Source organism: Anolis carolinensis, chromosome 4 (assembly GCF_035594765.1).
Source record: "Anolis carolinensis isolate JA03-04 chromosome 4, rAnoCar3.1.pri, whole genome shotgun sequence".
Taxonomy (NCBI): Eukaryota; Metazoa; Chordata; class Lepidosauria; order Squamata; family Dactyloidae; genus Anolis; species Anolis carolinensis.
Genome location: NC_085844.1, coordinates 14,520,037 through 14,537,994, shown reverse-complemented (window position 1 = coordinate 14,537,994; position 17,958 = coordinate 14,520,037).

Sequence of the window (17,958 nt, the reverse complement as noted above, 5' to 3'; positions counted from 1 at the left end):
TTCAGAAGGAAAGAAAATCATTAATTGTTTTCAGGGGTGGGTGTGTTTGTTTGTTTTGAACGGCTTAAAGATGAGAACATTTCTTTGTTCTCAACTATTTCTATAAAAATTTCTGTATTTTATAGATTATCAAAAAAAAAAAAAAACCTTGATTGTGCTTGTGTATTTGCCTTCAAGTCATATGTCAATTTATGGTGACTCCATTCATTTCTTAGGGCTTTCTTAAGCATGGAAGACTCAGAGGTCGTTTTGTTAGTTTGTTTTGTTGTTGGTATGTATTGGTCTCCCATCCAAGTACTAACCAGGGCTGTCCTACTTAGCATCCAAGATCTATATATTCAATAGATTGGTGAAAAGAAATGCCCATGGAAATCTTTTGATTATTTTTTTGCCATTGGATTACATTTTTGTCCTGACCAATGTAATGCATTTTTTCCACTGGAGATCTTTTCAGTTGTAAAAAAAATAAGTATATGATCAATGGCTGAAATCTGGAGAAATTATTTATACTTTTCCCCACACCAGCATAATGCCCACATTGTAGGATGAATTTTTATATGGTTTGTGCCACAAATGTGAAGCCTGAATCTTCATCCATTCTTGTTCATAGAGACTAAGATTCTTGTTAAATTCCTCTGCTTAATATAGCATTTGCTGTGAATCCTCCAAAGGTTGAAATAAGGACATCCTTTTTTGTGAGCGCTCATCCGCCTGCTGGCATCTTCAGATATGTAATCTGTAAATTGCAAGGTCTTTAAAAAAAATCCAAGCAGCATTCTTTAAAGCATTTCATCTCGTGATATACAAGGAGAATAGCTTCAGTTATCATCACCATCATCTGATTTTGCTAATGCTGCCCTTTGAAAGAAGGACTGGACCAGGAAGAGAGAGTTTGAACAGAATCAATCTGGTTAGACTGATCATCTGTTCCAGTTCATAGAACGAGACTCCTGCTTTTGTCCTTGGAAATTCTTTATGTGTCGTATGTAGGGATTTGTGTGTTTGTCAGAAAGAGAAGGAAATAGAGTCAGCCAAAGACCCTGTGTAGGAATGTCTTGAGAAAATTACAGGGCAAGCTATGGGCAAATGCTTTGTCAAGGCTGATGGCTGGACATTAAATAAATTGCTGTTTCTTAGAAAGGTCCTTTCCCCCCATATTATTGTATGTTGTGGCTTCCCACTTCCTCCTCAAGTGGTAGGAAGTTCCTGCAGCAGTCTTTGGCGGGGTCATTTCCTTATGCACTGGAGTCTTATGGTGCTTTTGTAATGTCTGTTTATTTACAAATGTATAAATTGAGCCAGGCAAATGAATAGAGTTGCTTTTAGTGCTTTCTTCGAAACCAAGCCCTATGAGGAACCACTTAACGAGCTGGGTATCTTTAGCTTGGAGTTGAGAAGAGAGCACAATATACAATTAAAAAGCTTAAATAGATTTTGTAATCTTTACAGCATATTTTACTCCTTTAACTAGACATTTGAAGTGTTTTAATATAGGCAACCCCCAAGATAATAATAATAATAATAATAATTTGGGTCATCAGCTGATTTTTCAATATTATTATTATTATTATTATTATTATTATTATTATTAGTCCCATTCGTGGCTATGGCTCATGAATAGGACCCTGAAGAAGGAGACAGAAGGCTTGATCCTTGCAGCCCAGGAGCAAGCCATCAGAACAAATGCAATTAAGGCCAAGATCGAAAAATGAGCTGATGACCCAAAATGCAGACTGTGCAAGGAAACCGACGAAACCATTGATCATATCCTCAGCTGCTGTAAGAAAATCGCACAGACAGACTACAAACAGAGGCACAACTATGTAGCCCAAATGATTCATTGGAACTTATGCCTCAAGTACCACCTCCCAGCAGCAAAGAACTGGTGGGATCACAAACCTGCAAAAGTATTGGAGAATGAGCACGCAAAGATACTGTGGGACTTGTGAATCCATACTGACAAAGTTCTGGAACACAACACACCAGACATCACAGTTGTGGAAAAGAAAAAGGTTTGGATCAATGATGCTGCCATCCCAGGTGACAGTCGCATTGATGAAAAACAACAGGAAAAACTCAGCCGCTATCAGGACCTCAAGATTGAACTTCAAAGACTCTGGCAGAAACCAGAGTGATGGTGCACATTGGGTGCCGTGCCAAGAGATCTCAGCCGGCATTTGGAAACAATAGACATTGACAAAATTACGATCTGCCAACTGCAAAAGGCCGCCCTACTGGGATCTGCACACATCATCCGAAAATACATCACACAGTCCTAGACACTTGGGAAGTGTTCGACTTGTGATTTTGTGATATGAAATACAGCATATCTATCTTGTTTGCTGTGACATAAAATAATAATAATAATAATAATAATAATAATAATAATAATAATAATAATAATAATAATAATTTCTGCCACTTCTGTAGTTGTTTTGCTTCCAGTTGCACTGATTGCTCAGCAATGGGTTTTGGTGCCTGTAGCCCACTTGTTGACAGGTGCCCAGGGGAAGCACTCGCCGCAGTCCATATTATCCTGGGTGATGACTGAGTCAGTATAGACTTCTTTAGAGTTTGTTTCACCATATTTAAATGGGTTGGGTGCACTTAGTTCTGCTTCTTTGTTGAGACCACTCTGGCTTGGTTGAACCTACTGGTAGTTTACACTACCGACAACACAGCTCTCAACATCATAGAAGCAGTTAAACCCTCCCCACCAATGACAAGGCGGCACCCGATGGGGGACTCTGGCACAAGCCAGTAAATGTGGTCCTAGTGGTGATTGGCACACTAGATACAGTGTCTAAAGACCTTGGCCAGCACAAAAAAACAATCAGTGCTGACAAAATTATCATCTGTCAGCATCTCAGGATCTGAGGATTACCTGGGAAGGAATCCCACTGGAGCATTGGAGCACACCAAAATACTTGGGAGTTACCCTGGACCATCTGACTTTCAAGAAGCACTGCTTGACTATCAAGAAAAAAGTGGGTGCTAGAAATAATATCATATAAAAGCTGACTGGCACAACTTGGGGATCACAACCAGACACAGTGAAGACATCTGCCCTTGTGCTTTGCTACTCTGCTGCTGAATACGTATGCCCAGTGTGGAACACATCTAACCACGTTAAAACAGTGGATGTGGCTTGTAATGAGACATGCCATATTATCACACGATGTCTACGCCCCACACCACTGGAGAAATTATACTGTTTAGCCTTTTTTTCGTGTCAGGAGCAACTGGAGTTGCTTCTGGAGTGAGAGAATTGGCCGTCTGCAAGGACGTTGCCCAGGGGACGCTCGGATGTTTTGATGTTTTACCATCCTTGTGGGAGGCTTCTCTCATGTCCCCGCATGGAGCTGGAGCTGATAGAGGGAGCTCATCCGCACTCTCCCCGGGTGGGATTCGAACCTGGCAGTCTTCAGGTCAGCAACCCAACTTCAAGTCACAAGGCTTTTATCCCCTAGGCCATCGGAGGCTCCTAGTTTAGCTGGTAATGCACCATCTGACATCGCCAGGAAGTAGCAGTCAATAATGAAAGGACTAAGGCAGTGACATCTCCAGCCCATCCCCTTTTCAGATATCAGCCAGCACCCCAATGCCTTAAATCAAGAAACAGTTTTCTAAAGATCTACAGAGATACTTGCAGGAACACCTCAGCAAACGAGATTCCAGAAGTGGGAGGCTAGAACCCGGAACCTTAATCAGTGGTTGGGAATGGATGAGAGACTCCCTCCTGGGCACACAGAAGACTAGGCAACTTGGAAGGCACTGAACAGACTGCGCTCTGGCACCACGAGATGCAGAACCAGTCTTAAGAAATGGGGCCACAAAGTGGAGTGTGGAGAAGAGCAAACCACAGAACACCTACAGCAATGCAGCCTGAGCCCTGCCAACATGCACAACACCAGAGGCATGTTTAGCCTGCAGAAGAGAAGGTCGAGAGGAGACATGATGATAAATATGTGAGAGGGAATCATAGGGAGAAAGGGAAAGCTTGTTTTCTGCTGCCCTGGAGGCTAGGACGCGGGACAATGGCTTCAAACCACAGGAAAGGAGATTCCACCTGAACATTAGGAAGAACTTCCTAACTGTGAGAGCTGTTCAGCAGTGGAACTCTCTGCCATGGAGTGTGGTGGAGGCTCCTTCTTTGGAGATTTTAAAGCAGAGGCTGGATGGCCATCTGTCAGGGGTGCTTTGAATGCGATTTTCCTGCTTTTTGGAAGGGAGTTGGACTGGATGGCCCACAAGGTCTCTTCCAACTCTATCATTCTATGATTCTATGAATTTATGAGTCATGCTGCAAGATTTAAGAAATTCCCAGAGGAAGTTCTCTCAGGTAAAAATATAGCAATTTCTTTATCCGTAGTTTTTCACTTTCACAAAAGTCCTGTACCAGTAACCCCAGTGAATATGGAGGAAAGACTGTAATTGGGACTGTCCTTGCCAAATTAAGACAGGCTATGGAAAATGAAATCTGGATCTATCACCACCTTCTGTAACTTTTCTGTGTTCTGGTGGAACTGAAAGCCCTGCTCTTAGTTCTTTGCCTTGTTTTAATGAGAGAGCTCAGTCTTACAGCCCAGGATGGAAGAATCTGTGGTTGAGAAGCAGGAGGAATGAGCTTCTGCGCTGTTAAACGTGAAATCAATTAGTCGCTGTTCCATCTGGCAAGCAGTGACCAGGACTGCTAGTTGACCAGCAGGCTTAACTATCTTGGCAGCTTGGCCACTAAAATTCTTCCCCGAGAGGAAGAAATAAATCCTTGGGCCAGTCTGGCTTGCTTTCAAACCACAAGTGGAGGGAAAGGGATTCTTGAAATCACTACTCTCTCCAAAAGCATCTTGTTAAAAATCTGGACCTCAATGGGTTGGGGGGATATTTTGAGCTCAAGCTCAAAAAGGGGAAAAGGCTGCACGCTGGAACCATTGCAAAACACAAGCTGGGACACGTCAATGCTATCTCCACTCTTGTTTCCAAAAGCTGATCAAATCCAAAGAGATGAAAGAATACACCACGAGTTAAGGTGGAGTGAAATTTAGCTTTCTGACCCAGTTCTAGAATTGTATAATGTGCTTTTTGTCTCATTCTGCGCAATGAGCCTGCAAGTAGGACACGCTGTTTCAACTTAAGACAACAAACAGATAAAACTGGTGACTGGAGGCTGTCAAGGATTGAACCAAAGGGCAGATGAAAAACGTGTTTTGTAGTTTTTTATGGGTTGCAGCAAAGTTAAAGTGCAGTAGGCAATAATATGGGGAAGAGAGACCCATTTTCAACGGCAAGGTCCCTGCCCAACATATCCTGGCTCATGGAAAAGAAGTCATGTCATGTTTGGGTCACCATTTTCAGGTAGTTTTTGGCTGGAAAAATAGGTTTCAAGTGAGGTTCTTGAGGAGAAAGCAAACTAAAATATACATGATACGAAATCATGCCTTTTTATAAAAGGGAGAGCTAGGAAGTTTTTTTGGGGGGGGGGGTGACAGATGTTTTTGGGGGTGTAAAAGTGTCCATTGTGACTCATTATGTTGCCTAGGATTGCTGGACTTTACTGTCAAACAATATCTGGAGGCTCATGTGGTTCTAACCATTCTTGTCTCAGTCAACCAACAGACCTCTTCCTTCTGTTTCTGTTACATATCTAACTTTCTTAAGAAATACTCCTTCTCTACTTAGGATGGGCCTTGACATTTAATGAGATGATTCTGACATTTAGAGGGATTTAGAGGAGCACCCCATAACTGGGGGATGTAACCCCCATCTAGGACTGGCTAACACATCTACAACTTTAGGACCCTTAACAGAAAGTGTCTCCTTGAGAACCATAGAACTATAGAATTCTATAGTTGGAGAAGATCCCACGTGGCATCCATCTCAACCCCCTGCCATGCAGGAACACCCAATCAAAGCACTCCTGAAAGATAGCCACTCCACTCAGAGAAATATATGGTTCCTTTTTGATAAGAGTTAAAGTGCAGTACCCCATGGATATGTCAACCCAGGTTTTGGGGTCAACTTTTGCCTAAGAGTTCGAGGCTTATACATGAGTATATAAGGTAGTTAAATATTCTTTATTATTCCTTATTATGCATTTTGACATAACTGAGATGACATAATCGCCCATTTCACTTTGATCTTTAGCTAAGATTTCTGTCTTAATTTTCAAACAGGAAAATATGTGTGTGTTGGAATTTAAGCACTGAGCAAAGGTAGTTGATATTTAATGCATACTGCTGCATGATATCATTAGAGAGCATATTGAAGTCTCAGGTTTTGTCTTGGAAACCTCAGGGGCCTGGGACCAACCTGAACTGGCAACCCTATGAGTGCCAGAACTGGGGCAAAGAGAGTTAGCATGGAACATGATAGAGGGTTAACAGCAGGGACCACCTACATGCGCTTGGCTCTCTCAGGGCTGTCTGGCCGCCACATGTCAGGTCGAGTGTTGCCTTCTACAGAACAACCTGGATAATCCAACAGCTCATATTTCATCGAAGGCTGCTGTTGTGTTTATAAGAAACACTCCTAAAAGCAATGACCTGATAGCAGCCTATGATTTATAGCTTTTCACTGAAGGAGTACGGATACTGCTTCCTGGCAGGCAGACACCCCCCCCCCCCCCACCCGTCAATCCTTTCAGCATTTTCCACTGAGGTAGCAAACCATGAGAGCGCTGTCTGAGCTTTCCATTCAGGAAGGACTGGGTGCTGGCCAGACATTTAAAATACCTTCTGCGTGGATAACCTACAATGCAAGGGAAGCATTTCCTTAAAGCTTTTAAATGGCATATTGCTTGGTACAAAAGGTTACTTGCAGTTAGATCCTAAGGTGAGCTTTGAGAAGAACGTTCCTAAGTTTTTGAGGAAAATGATGGAAAACCTTCTGTTGAAAAGCATTCAGTGAATGTGGAGATGGAGAAAGGATAGGTTCCAGTTTATCTATGAAGACAGCAGTTCAAAGTATGAGGTTTCCAAAGTGAAATGTATGTATGCTCCTGAAGGTTAGGGTTTCAAATATCTGAGTTTTTCTGGGTCATCAACAAAAGAAAGTGACAAGGAGGCATGCTCTTTGGTTTTGATGGTCTTTGCTCCAGGTGAGAAGAAAGCTGTTTGTAAATCATGAGTTCCTCTAATAGAGCAACAGAATACTACATTTTCCAAAGTTTAACTGATCTGTTGCTACAATTTGCAAGGATCTCCAAGGGTCAATATACTTACCTAGTTAGCTTCATCCATCCCTTTGAATAGTTGTGGTATCAGATGTCATCCTCCACATTGCTCTGAAAGTGTCTTCTGGCCAGAATCAGGTAGGCTAAATAGAATAATAAAATCATAGAATAGTAGAGTTGGAAGAGACCGCATGGGCCATCCAGTCCAACCCTCTGCCAAGAAGCAGGTGGTTAAGAAGCATTAAATGTTCCTTATCCCAACTCCTCATTTCAGCTTGGTCTGGGAGCAGCTCCTTGATTATTATTTATCTCTAAATTGACAAACTGAAAAGTATGTTCTCTGTGTGTGCATTTGAATGTCAAGCTATGACTAACTGCGGTTGGTCCTTAATGCATAACTGTTACACTGAAGCTGAAATTCAGCTACCTGTTAAGGAGTGGGCTGAGAGTCTGGTGCCCAGTGCACCCCATTACTTTGCTAGCCAGATAGAAACGCACAAACCAGGTTGAAGGCAACAGGTTTATTACTTTCAGGCCTGAAAGGATGTCTGATACAGAGTCTCTGCTCAAAACGATCAGACATGATCATGCAATTCGGCACAAGACATTTTATCCCCTTTGACAGCCATTCAAAGTCCTTGCACCCTATCCTGATTGGTCAGAAATTGGTCTGGTTTTAATCTGGATCCCTGTTGGCTGGAGAATCCGTATGATGTCAGGAGTGGATGGAGTCTCCTCTGTGGTAGGAAAAATAAACAGTTTTCATTGGAGCTCATGGAGTGTGAGTCATTCAGAAAAGCCCGTCCAGAAAAGAGATGGGCAGGCAAACTTGTGTTGATTCAATATACTAAACAATTCATGATGGGCTTATTGACCAGTTCAAGTTTGCACAAAGGGTGAGCCTCATAAATGCAATGTGACAGTTATGTAGATATAATTTGTTCAATGGAAAATAAACAGATTTTATCTGTATGCTATTAGTGTCTGGCAGCATCTCATCTCTGGATTCCCTCAGGAGACTGAAATTTTGGTTGACAGGATTTGGCTTTACTGGCTGGTATTGTCTTCCCTTGATGGACTCACCTCACGGTAGGTGGAAAACCCCTCAAGCACATACAAACAAAAGCAGAATATTTTGTTTGAGACTTTCCCAAATGAGCTGTACAATAATGCTTCCCTGCTCTAGTGTACCTTAGTTGTTTTTAATACAGAATATATACGTGGGGTCTCAAAAGAGTTATAACCATGTCAATATTATAAATGTTGTTTTAAGAAAAACCAGAGATGTATAGTTTTGAAGCACAGAGTGAAATTCCTTTTGTTAGGGGATAGGCTATTCTGGGTTTTGTAGGCACGCATTTCCTCTTCATTTTCCCTTTGGGATTGTTCTGGTGAAAGGTTAACTAATCCCCTCCAGAATATGTATTTTACCAGCCAGACTGCTGGAAATGAAGTCTACTGTGACCCAGAGAAATAATGCTGTTACGATATTGCAAAACTTCATATAATGATTCATTACGGTTCAACTACTGTTGCTCAGAGCATGATATTTAAATCAATATCATCATCATCATCATCATCATCATCATCATCATCATCATCCAACAAAGCTGAGATGTTGTTAGTGCCTTATGCTGGTATAAAAACTATTATAAAAATGGTTGTGATTTTTACGAGACAAAAGAAATGCAGCATCCTAATCAGGCCTGTGCAAGTCCTATAATACTGTTGTATTACACTGTTTTAACAGTTGTGCAAGAGTTTGTACTGTCTAGATGCTCTGCCCACGTGTGCAGAGAAGTGCAAGTGCTGGCTTCATTTTTGTGCAGTGATAGGATACACTGTAATTCCAACTTTTCGGGGGAGATTTGACATTCGACAGCCAGTAAACAGGGAGTTTGGGGGAGCTTTTGGTGCAGTGCTAACTCTATATTTATTTACTCTATTTATACCTCACCTTTCTCTGCCCCAAAAGGGACTGCAGGCAGCTTACATAAAGGCAAATATTAAATGCCTTAAAAGCATATAAGGTAAAGGTAAAGATTTTCACTGATGTCAAGTCTAGTCGTGTCCGACTCTGGGGGTTGGTGCTCATCTCCACTTCTAAGCCAAAGAGTCTGCATTGTCCATAGACACCTCCAAGGGCATGACTTCATGGAGCACTCTTACCTTCCTGCCAAAGCAGTACCTACCCTGTTTCCCTGAAAATAAGACAGTGTCTTACATTAATTTTTGCTCCCAAAGATGCGCTAGGTCTTATTTTCAGGGGATGTCTTATTTTTCCATGAAGAAGAATTCACATTTATTGTTGAACAAAAAAAGAAAAAAAAAGAAAAGAACATTCATTATATACTGTACAGTAGTTGTCATCACAAACCCGCATAACCAGTCAAACTGTGAATCCTATCAAGAATTTCTTGTTACTACCATTATTTCCATGTACAACACGCTATGGTACATACATTTACCAATCCTGCATGCTCTGGTATTCTATTCGGCAGGCATGCTTACAAACAAAAACTTTGCTAGGTCTTACTTTTGGAGGAGGCCTTATATTGTGCAATGCAGCAAAACCTCTACTAGGTCTTAATTTCAGGGGATGTCTTATTTTCGGGAAAACAGGGTATTGCATGTTTCTGAACTGCTAGGTTCGGGCTGTGGCGCAGGCTGTTGAGCAACCAGCTGCAGCCAGCTGCAATGAATCACTCTGACCAGGAGGTCATGAGTTCGAGGCCAGCTCAGAGCCCCGTGTTTGTCTTGTCTTTGTTCTATGTTAAGGCATTGAATGTTTGCCTTATATGCGTAATGTGATCCGCCCTGAGTCCCCTTCGGGGTGAGAAGGGCGGAATATAAATACTGCAAATAAATAAATAAATAAATAAATAGGTTGGCAGAAGTTGGGGCTAACAGCGGGAGCTCACCCCGGTCAGCAAGTTCAGCAGCTCAGCTGTTTAACCCACTGTGCCACTGGGACAATTCAGAAATTAAAATTGAATTAGATTAAAATAAAACATATCAAACATTTAAAACATTACATTACATAAGGAATCATGCCATTCATAGCCGTAGTCCAAAGCCTTTCCATGGGAACTTTGATTTCAGGGACCTCATGTGGCTTATAAACTGGAATCTCATAACTTCTGATTAAAAACCACATCAGATATGAAAATTAAACTTTGCCCTCCTCCATTTACGTGTATTTGTTTGCCATGTTGGAGACTGGAAGGGCAGTGCAACTCGCTGTGTCTTTAATTCATGTCCTGAGAGCCAGCAGCCCTAAGCAAGAGCCATTCCATAGCCACCTCCTGGTATTACTGACTGTATTTTCAGACTTTGGCTTCATCTGGACACATTTCTCCAGACACTGTAAAAAGAAAAAAGGAAAAAAGCAGGGGGTTGGGGAGGAAAGAAAGCTTCTGGCTGAATGGTGTAGAACAAAACGAACTGCTCCAAGCCAGGAAAGAATGTCACTCTTCCCTGCCTCCTAGTTATTTCAAGATTTTTCTTTCTTCAGACATACTTTTTTTGTGGGGTAAGATTTCAGCACAGAGGCTGGGTAATGTGTTGCCGCAGAACACAGAGCGGTTTGGAATATCGACTCTCTCATACAGCTCTTTAATTTGTAAAACAGAAATGTTGCATAAAGCAGACTTTTAAAAAAAAAGAGAGAGAGAGAAAAGAGAGATTTGGCTTTCTGAGCAAAACGGCTGAGTCATTTTTGCCTGGAAAAAAAAAAACCCAGCTTGGCTGCGTAAGACTATTCCTTTGTCGATGCTTTTGCTTATTTATTTTTAGTGCTGATGCTTGTTTAAACAAGGTTTTAAAAAATAAAATAAAAGAGGAAACACAGTTTTCTTCAGAAGTGCTGTGGCTTGCTGTGATGATTTTAGCAGGCTGCTGGGATCCATGTTGGGAGAGAGACAAAGTCAATCTTTTGGAGGAGATTAAAAACAAAACAGCATGGCAGTAACACAAGGCATCTTCACCAGACCTTGAAAATGTTCCATTTTTTTTGAACTACAGCTCCCAAAATCCCACAGGTGTCACAGCCACAGGCCATGCTGGAGGGTGAGGGGGGGGGGATTATGGCAATTTTAACTCAGAAATAAAAGTGGTAAAGGTTTATCCTTGACATTAAGTCTAGTTGAGTCTGACTCTGGGGGTTGGTGCTCATTTCCATTGCTAAGTCGAAGAGCTGGTGTTGTCCATAGACGCCTCCTAGGTCATGTAGCCGGCATGACTGCATGGAGTGCCATTATCTTCCCGCTGAAGCAGTACCTATTGATCTACTCACATTTGCATGTTTCCGAACTGCTAGGTTGGCAAGAGCTGGGGCTAACAATGGGAGCTCACCCCATCCCACGGAGTCAAACAAGGTCTGTTGCTGCACCACCACCGCCCCTATAACATCCCACAAAAACACTGGATTTTACTATCGTGGTTAATGATATACTACACAAAAACCCACAATTCCCCTGTAGCTGCAACATCTTCTCCATAGTTCAAAATCTCTTTCTGTAGCTGCAATGCATAACATGGCAGGTGTTATAAAAGTATAGTATCTGATAAGGATCTTTGACTATACTGGCTTTTTTTATTATACTTTCTATCAACATTAGAAAAAAATGTGTTCCTGGTTTGAAAGTGTTGTTTCCTGTTTAATTGTGTGGTACTTTGAAATTAGTTGTTATACTCCAGAAACTTCGTTTTTTGTGTCTGCCACAAACTATGCTGAATTGGTTGAGACTCTGTGAGATTTTCATTGAAAAACTATAGCAAAATGTGCTGCAGGATGTCCCGCAAAAACCAAATTTTTACAGTTTAATAAACTTGTCCCATGTTTTTGTGATAGAACCAATTAGGAAATGACATGTATAACCCAGGAACAAACATCGTGTTGCATAGTGTTATTTCTCTGTTAGTATGGATAATCCTTCAAAGGACTTCTTCCAGGGGAGAAGTGTCCTCAGAAAGCCCTTCAAGTAAAGATTGTCTTGTGTAAAATTCAGCCTCTACTTTTCCACATTGGTGACTTCAATACCTGCTCATGGCCTCCGACAACAGGGATTGAGAAGCCTTTTTTTTTTTTACAATCATATGATCCTAGAGGTATCATATAATTGCCCTGATGGGTAGTCTTGGATATGTTTTATCCTCTATAATTTATCTAATAGGAGCCAGCATGCTGTAATGGGTTTGAGCATTGAGAAACTATGGAGACCAGGGTTAGAGTCCTTGTTCAGCCATGAAATCCCACTGGGTGACTTTGGGCAAGCCCTACATGCTTAGTCTCAGAAAACCCTATGATAAGGTCACCATAAATCAGAAATGACTTTAAGGCACACAACACAGCAACAATTTGTCTAATCCCAGTTAAAGCCGCTTAAGTTCTGCAGCCTTACCTCAGGCTGGGTTGAGACATCCTGGAATTTAACTAGGCAATGCATAGAAAGTGCATTTCTTCTTGTTTGTCCTGGTCATAAGTCTTCTTACCACCCTTCATTATATGTCTTAGCTGGAGACCTGCTAATTCAAAGGAGAGGAAAGGAGAGCAAGCTAAGAACTGGTAGGAGAAAATGCACTTGCCTTTTTCTCCTCTGGCTCCAGGATATTTAAATGTATACCAATGTTCTCCGCCTTTGAACCTGGCATTCCTGGCAAAGAAAAAGAAAAAGAAAAAGAAAAAGGTTTTGAGAGAGATATGATGTTCTCTGACATACAAATCACATGCTTCTCCTCTTCTGCTGGTGTAATCAGATGGGTTTTTTGAAGTTTGGGAAACAAAAATATATTCTTGCACAGCCTAACAAAGGAAAAGGTAAGAAGACTATAGATGCTAACTCATTTTCTTTCATTCTGATGTCTCTGGGTGCATCTACACTGCAGAATTAATGCAGTTTTACACCACTTTAACTGCCATGGCTCAATGTGATAGAGTTGTAGTTTTACATGGTCTTTAACCTTCTCTGCTTCACCAAACTACATCTTCCTCTGTACGTTTTTAGTGCAACAATAAAACTCTGCACAACCTGTTCAGTGATGGTGAATTTTCAAATATAATAATAATAATCATAATAATAATAATACTTTATTTTTCTATCCCGCCACCATCTCCCTGAAGGGACTCGGGGCGGCTAACATGGGGCTATGCCCAAAACAGAAACAAAATATAACAATTACAACGGATATCTAGAGTTAAAAAACAATAATACATCAATCAAATAAAATAAGCAAATAAAACATAGCATACAATAAAACACATAATAACCAAGACAAATGAGGTGATAGTACAAAACATCAACCACTATACTTAAAAAGGTACTATACAAACCGGTATATAAATTTTCCCCTTTCCACTGTAGTTATAAGAGGAATGTCACCAGCAACAGTCTTTCAGATTTGGAGTGCTACTGCTGAGAAGACCTTCTTTCTCACTCATTTTCTTGTAATCACTCATTGTTTCTTAAACCACTTTCAATGCTCTGAAAAACAAGTCCATTTTAATTCATATCTGCACCCAGCTTCCTTCTTCCTTTGCTTCTATATTCTCCATCGTTCCCATTTTGTTTAGCACAGTTTGCAAAAGGTACCTTGTGGATTGCAACTCCCAGAATCTACATGCTGGCAGGGGGAATATGGGAGTTGTAGTCCAATGTTATCTTTTTCTAAGCTCTGTCACTAAGACTTCACATTCTGACAACAAAGTCAGGTTGAAAATAATTAAAAAAATGAGCTCATGTTATACATGTATGCAAGACCAAAAAGTATATTTATAGAGTCAAAGAGCCAGAAGCGAGCACATGGGCCATCCAGTCCAACCACCTTTTCCCATGAAGGAAAACACAATTATACCACTCCTGACAGATGGCTACCCACGTGTTTCAAAACCTCCAGAGGAGGAAACTCCTTCACACTTCAAGGCTGCATAATCCACTGTTGAACAGCTCTTACTGTCAGAAAGTTCTTGCTAATGTTTAGGTCAAATCTTTTATCCTGCAGTTTCTATCCAAGCAAAAAACAAGCTGGCTCCATCTTCAATATGGCATCCTTTCAAATATTTTAACATGTCCAGACCTTTGATCATTTTGGTTACTCTTCTCTTGACATGTTTCAGCTGGTGAATATTCTTGAATTATGGAGTCCAGTACAGGACACTATATATACTGTATTCCTTGAACTATAGCAGTCATACCTGGTAGTTAGATGGATGCTGAGTTTGTAATCTCCTTGAACATAATGACAGAGATAAAGATCCCTATATTGGTGGGACTCTATCTTCAGTCACAGCAGGAACAATGCCATCTTGACAAATCTGGGCATGTGACATTATTATTCAGTTGGCTTCTAGCCATTCCTGTGCCATGGCATCCAGCCATACTTCTTTTTGTTCGTTCCCATTCTTTATTGGCCTACTTGAGAAGCAATAAAGTTTTTGTATCAGTTGTAAAGGTCAGGAGAAAAATCAATCAGCAAGATGAGGGTTTCAGAAAAGCTGAACCCTAAAAGGTATCTATTGATGGACTGAGCCATCCTTGAAAGTCAGCTGTTATATCATTTTTATTTCACTGTTAATATTGGATGTAATGCAAGCAACAGAACTGAAACCTGCCCTCTTTCCAGCTTATTGGGGAAATGATTGTTAATATTTTGTAGTGACATCTAAGGGAAGGAGTCAATGACAACAGGTAAGGTCAATGTAATGGCTGAGATACATGTGTTCTCAAACAGAAACAACATTCTGGAAATAATAACAAAAGAGGAAGGATTGTTCTGTTCTTTTCAGTTCCAATTTCAGATGGAAAATGCATTGATCTAGATCAGAAGTTGATTTTTTCAACAGCTGCCAAACTCCTCCAGTCACCATGGACAGTGTGGTCCAACAATGGACCAATGGTCCAGACAACTTTACCAAACTCTGGCCTTGACTTAAAAGAGACCATAAAGAATAACTGTGCTCAGGCTGCTAAGCATTAAACACATCAACTGAGCTAAGGAAGCCTTGGAGCAATTCTTAGGAAGGGAAGTTGGTCCTGAAGTGTTATTTACTCAAAGGGTCTCTAGACACCATATTCCTACCTATACTAAAGACAGAAACCCAATGGCTGAGATCCTGTATTAGGGTGGAGGGCATAAACCTTAGAATGCATTAATTTTGTTACAGGGCCCTTATGTTGTGCAACTCAACAAAAATACCAAATGTACAAGTAAATGCTCAACCAAATGCTTATTGACACTTCTATGTGCTTGTACGAGTGTGAAATGGGATTACCCATTGATTTACAATGTGATCTACGTGAAATGGCAGCACGTGCACAATTCCATTTCCTCAATTTGGACCAACTGTGGCTGCTCTACATTAAACAAAAATGTCCAACTGATCCCATGAGAAAACATATAGTAAATTTTAATCAAAGATATGACCAGTTATTTCACATTAACAGCAAGAAGCAACACCACATAGGAATTTGTTCATGTGTTTTTTAAATTGGTTCACACAAACTTTATCCATCCATCTGCCACTGGCCCAGTCCATCTGTCAAATTTTAAAATGCAATTTTGTGTCCAAAAGGTTTTTTTGGGACTCCACTTGTCCGTTTCCTTCAAAAAGGGCTCAGTGGCTTTAAACGTTTGAGAACCCTTGCATTAGAGTATACCTAAGGGCTGCAAAGTTTGATTTCACAAGCTTTCTGCCACATAATTATATAAAAGCTAGCCAGCAGTGAATTCACTGTGCTAATTAACATGGGTATAATTAAGTTAATGCCTAAGATTTTCATGGGAATATTGCAAGATTATTTTTGGAGCTAAATTTTCTGTAACAGCTGTTGTTACCATCTAACAGATACAGAAAGTTGGCATGGTTGTTTTTGGGTTGTAGCAGCTAACCCAATCGATGGAGACAAGCGATTATGAGGGAGCAAATCAAGTGATTGCATCCTTTTGCTTACATAGGTAGTTTTCAATATCCCCCTTCCCCCAATAGCAACAATTGGATCTAGATCCAGCCAAGAGCATATCATTCACAGGAAACTTTTCATATTTTAATGCTTAGGGAAGTTGTGTCTGAAGTTTACATTGCCTTCACAGCGATGCTTGGCTGACTTTCAACACTTAATTGACTTCGCCGCTTACAACATTCTTCCTGTATATTGTAATTCTTATGACAAGCAAATGGGAATTAGTTAGATTGAAGCATCTGGAGTAAATTGCTCAATTAAGTTATTGCGGGGGGGGGGGGGTGTTTTAGTGCGGGAAAATACACATTGTGATGTCCACCCCTAAGATAGCAGGAGTACATATGAAAGGGACTTTGGGATAGTAAGTTGGGCATGAACCAACAGTGTGATACTCTAGCAAAGATAATATTTTAGCCTTCATTAATAGAAGGATAAATTCCTAGTCAAGGGATGTCCCATTATATTCTGTGCTAGTCAGGCTCCTTTAAAGTTCAAAGTGATACCAGAATGTGTTTTATTAACAGGTGTGGATTCCAGTTTCCACTGGCTAAATGAGCCATAGGTCTAGTTTCTGGCCTTGTCCCATCCCATCTCAAAAAGTGAGTCAATCAAACCATTCACACTATGACTATGACTTCTTGATTCTTTCAACACATGTCTTCTCACCCTATTCTTCCCAATGTCTCATCTTAACAAGGGCCCTTTCACACTATGCTATCGTAGTAATATACTTCAGACATGTAATTACAAGGACATTACTCCCCAAATAAAAGTTGTCTCCCAAATAAAAATTTCCACTTAGTCCCAAAATTACTAGCATCATTCACATATAGAACTCTTGTATTTTCTGTGTTCACATTCCCTTGCTGCCTCTTGTGTGGGCATGTGCGACATTGCCTCCTGCCAGCAACCCAACTACGACACATACACAATGTTGGGATAACAAAAAAGCCACAACTTGTTTATTGCTTACAGGAGAGAATCAGGGTTGGCCACCGTGCATGGGTCCTGGGATCAGGGATCAGGGATTGGGCAGCCCGCTTTTGACCGATGCTGCTTAACCACACCAAGGGGTGTTGCTTTTACCAGCCGGCACAATACCAGGGCACCATTACCATCACACTCCGGTAAACCACCAGTGGGGGGGGGGGGGGGATGAGCAAGCCAGATCCAATGACAAAGGAAAAAAAACTGAATGGAAACCATAAAACAGATAAACATATATGAAGGGTGGGTGGGATGGGATATCCAATGGTGTGCTGCCCACGAGCAGCCTGCCACATCCTTAAGAAGGCTGCCCATCACTCTGGAGGCACCTGGCCCCAGCCAATAAGGGGGACTGGCAGGAAACTTTCTCATCACACAGGGGCCTTCTGGGAAGGAGAGGCCCTTCATCGGCACAATGGCAGGAGAGAGGACACCCACCACCGCAACATCTCCTGGTAAGTCAGGCAGAGACTTACTGGGTGCATGGCTCATCTGTCACTGAGATTCTACATCAGCTACATGTTACAGAGGAGAAAGCATGAAACCCATAGAAGTCAATCACAGCATGCCTGAAATCCTTAGAGAAAGTACTTTCACCTAAAGCAGTGGTTCTCAACCTTTGATCCTCCAACTGTTTGGGACTTCAACCCCCCGAAGTCCCAGCCAGCTTGGTGAACTGTCAGGAATTCTGGGAGATTAAGTCCAAAGCAACTGGAGGATCAAAGGTTGGGAAGCTCTGACCTAGAAAACTCTGTTTTTACAAGAGGACTCTAATCTTTACTAGAGAACAATATACCTGGTGCTTAAGTGGACAATCATATATGAGAGATGAAGAACTTTTAG